Source organism: Arachis ipaensis, chromosome B06 (genome assembly GCF_000816755.2).
Source record: "Arachis ipaensis cultivar K30076 chromosome B06, Araip1.1, whole genome shotgun sequence".
In the NCBI taxonomy this organism is placed as follows: domain Eukaryota; kingdom Viridiplantae; phylum Streptophyta; class Magnoliopsida; order Fabales; family Fabaceae; genus Arachis; species Arachis ipaensis.
Genome location: NC_029790.2, coordinates 66,679,628 through 66,683,239, shown reverse-complemented (window position 1 = coordinate 66,683,239; position 3,612 = coordinate 66,679,628). Strand labels below are relative to the sequence as shown.

At 33.4% G+C, this 3,612-nt stretch overlaps 1 long non-coding RNA gene across 1 annotated transcript; it reads right to left on the bottom strand.

The window, feature by feature from the left end:
• Positions 162-966, bottom strand: LOC107648215. Its single transcript, XR_001621793.2, has 2 exons — positions 874-966; positions 162-399 (listed from the first exon to the last, which is right to left on the bottom strand). It is a non-coding gene; the product is annotated as an uncharacterized LOC107648215 (long non-coding RNA).

The following is a 3,612-nucleotide window of genomic DNA, read 5'->3' as shown; positions in this document are numbered from 1 at the left end:
ATTATCTAATAATTATTAATACAACATAATAGTTAATATGATTACATGTATAATAATTCTGCATTTTTATTTAAATGAGTTGAATATTACAAAATAAAAATAAATACATAATTATACTAAATAATTTCTTTATATAATAAAAATTATCTCTAACCAAAATATATTTATAATATTGATCCAAAAGTACTAGAATGAAGTTAACTGTAAAAATTCATACATCTCACACTAAAGTAAGCATAGCCATATCAAAACCATAATATCAGTTAGCCAATAAAAGTATCTTCTTATAAAAGTCATTAGTCAACCATACATGTAAAGATTCTAAATAGCACTCTATCTTAGCCAATAAACCACAATAATACTCAGCTTAATCTTCATTGCTTAATCTTCATTGTTACCCTACATAATTATATAGGAAAGTAGTTAAAAAAATATTCATAATGACATTCGTAATTATAAAAATTAAATGGAACACGTAGACATATTAAACCAAGAAAGCATATACTAAAAAAAATAACATGGTCACGGCAAAAGAGGTGAATTCAAGGAATTATGTATTATCTTGTTTCATTCAAACCTTGAAAATCTGCAGGTGTTTCTTTCTTCCATTTCCTTTAACACAATCCTGATATGTCCCTATAGCATTTTTCATGCACTAATTAACCAAACTTTCACACTTAAATGAGATATAGGGACAAATTCATATGTACCAAGTGCACAAAATCAGAAATACAACAACCAGAATTGCAGAAACAAATTTCAGCCATAGCAATACAACTTCAGTGTTAATAATGCCAACAAACATTTTTATCCATAGCAATTAAGGTAAATGCAAGTAAAAAACTATGGAACAAGGAATAGATAAGGACATACCACATCTAAGTTCGGAAAATGAGTTGATCCATGGCCGCTATTCACATCAATCGGAGACTGTTGGGCGTCTTGTAATAAAGCCTCTAGTTCTTCTAGCCTCATTCCTGGTTCCGATCGCTGCAGTATTAACTTGATCATATTTCGCAACCCATGAATCTTTTCATCTTGTTTTTACTGTTTGGCCTCTTGTTTTTGCTGTTGGGCCTCCATTTGTCCAAGTTTATCCTTCAGACTGGACACTTCCTCTTTGTGCTGATTCTTGATTTCATTAATTTTAGCATGTTTTTTTAAATCAGTTTTTGTCACAGATCCTCCATAGAACCTTACCCGACCTGGATGTTCTTTCCCGAATAAGGCCTCAAATGCTTCCTCTTCTGTTTCACCAACAGCTTGGCGGTGTTGGAAGTCTTCCTGCATAGAAGAAACATTTAAAATTGAATTAGTTACCATATCCTAAATTTGAAATGTAATTATGAATGATTCAGTGAACTCTTACCACAGCAGTCTGTGTTTCCTCATCCACTTCTTTCCTCTTCCGACTTGTTCGGGTAGCAATGAACATCTCAAACCTTTTTAGTTCCTCATTTGTTTCCTTTGTTGCTCACTGCAAAATAAGATCTTACTTCGGTTTCTTCCTTCAATTTATGCAAATATAAATTCTAATAAATATAAATCTACTGTTTACCATAGCCACTCGTAGTCTTCCAAAATTGATTTGCCCCATGCGATGTGGAAAATTTTGTTTTTCCTTGTGTTGCTTGCTTATTTAACTTATTGACTGGAAGTGAATAAAAAGTTAGCATAGAGTTACTAACACTTGCAGCATAATGAGTTAGGCAAATCTACTAGCAAGGCTGCATTATTAAGTTAAAGCACTGAAAAATATGTCACATTCACTCGTTAAATATTATTCAAAAATATGAACCTAACTCCACATCTGGTTATACAAACTATTTAATACAATTTATCCATGAAGCGACAATATAGAAGCCCCCAATTTCAAATTTTTCAAAAAAAAAAAATGCTCATGAACAATACCCAAAACCAAGCATAAAAGATCTATTTATAATACATTGGAGCACCTGTTCACATTTTCACAACGTGACATATCTTCTCGTCGTAACAATTTTGAAAACCTCCTTCATCAGATCGAATAGAAGACATAAAGAAAGAATATATAGGGAACACCTCAAGTTAAAAGCACCAACTAACAAGGATATAAGCAACCTCAACTTGCTAAGAAATTTTTTTCTATTAAAAATATATCATATATTACAAAACTTAGTGGACACAATAAGAAAGAATTGACAAGGCAGTGTGTATGGAGGAGGAATAGAAGTATATCTAGGAACCATATCAGAATTAAATGTAATTGACGAAGCAAGATGCCAAATAGGATATTGAGTAACTATAAGCAACGGGTAATAAAAGCAACATGTTCAAAGCAGCAACGGGGAGAGAAAAAAGGAAATCCAGAGTAAGATGGAGTTTCATATTTGTAGTTGTAACTTAAAAAAATAGGAAATCATAAAATCTAAACAAACCAATCCTTTATCTGTGTTACAAGAAAATGTAAGGGGAAAAACTGCAAGAATACTGACACATTCTGTTGGTTCTAGCAGGTTTGAAATCGGAGTAAAAAAGTAGCTAGCCAAGTAAAAAGGCATATAGACATCACATAATGCTAAAACACTTAATAAATTTTCTTTTAATAACAATAATTCACATCCAATCAGTGCTTATTGAGACATCAAAAAACATAATATTGTTAAGTTTTTTCCATAGTCCTTGTATAAATCTCCTTGCAAGTTGTTTTTCCATAGGTTTTCTTCTTCTTTGGCTCTCCTAGTTTCATTCATTAGGAAATAGATTAAAGACTAATTAGTGATGCCAATTAAAAAAAGAAGCATTACAATTTTCAAGAGAACATAGAAAAATAGCAAAACAGTACCTTCTTCATCATCAATGTCCTCCATCACATGTTGATAATAGTCTTTATCAAGTGCCATGCTTTCTTCCCCGTCCTCACCTAGTTCAGTGCTTGGTCCTTCAATTTCCACGTCTATCCCATGTTCCTTTAAGAATTCGTCAATTGTTGTAGCCTTTACTCCTAGCATCCTCTTACCCTTTGTTGATATTCCTTGCTCCAACATTGCACTTTCATTTTGTGGGGTAGTTTCAGGAGAAGGCAAAGTTGTGTCATCTTGTCCTGTTTGAGTCTCTTCATCTATAAGTCGAATATTCTGCTGGCTGCCTTGTAAGTTGAGTAGAACTTGGACAACTCCGCTCTTGGCTTAGATTTGTTGACATGTTGCTGTTCCTTTTACGAATTGCTTCGAGCTTCGTTGTAAGTTCATCTGCCTCCATGTTTGTAGGCTTAGACTTCTTCAAGCCTTGTGTTGATTTTCCATCCTGCACTCCATTCTTGACTTTCTCAATAGTAGGCATAGTCAATAGCTCCTTTCTCTTTTTATTTTCTGGCTGTTGCGAAGGAATATTTGGCTGTACTTCTAAGGTGGTAGGCGTGGAATTAGTCCTTTTGCTAATAGAATCGAATGTGCTTTGCAGATGACTAAAATCCAGCTTCTTTGATGTGGATTTCTTCTGCCCTTTTGGATTTCTCCTTGTCATTAGCAGCTGCAGCTTCCATTTCATATTTATTGCGTTCAGTTACAATCCTTTGTCTCTTAGCCTCAAATTGTCTAAGCAAATTCTTACTTGATGTGGCTTTAAGATCAA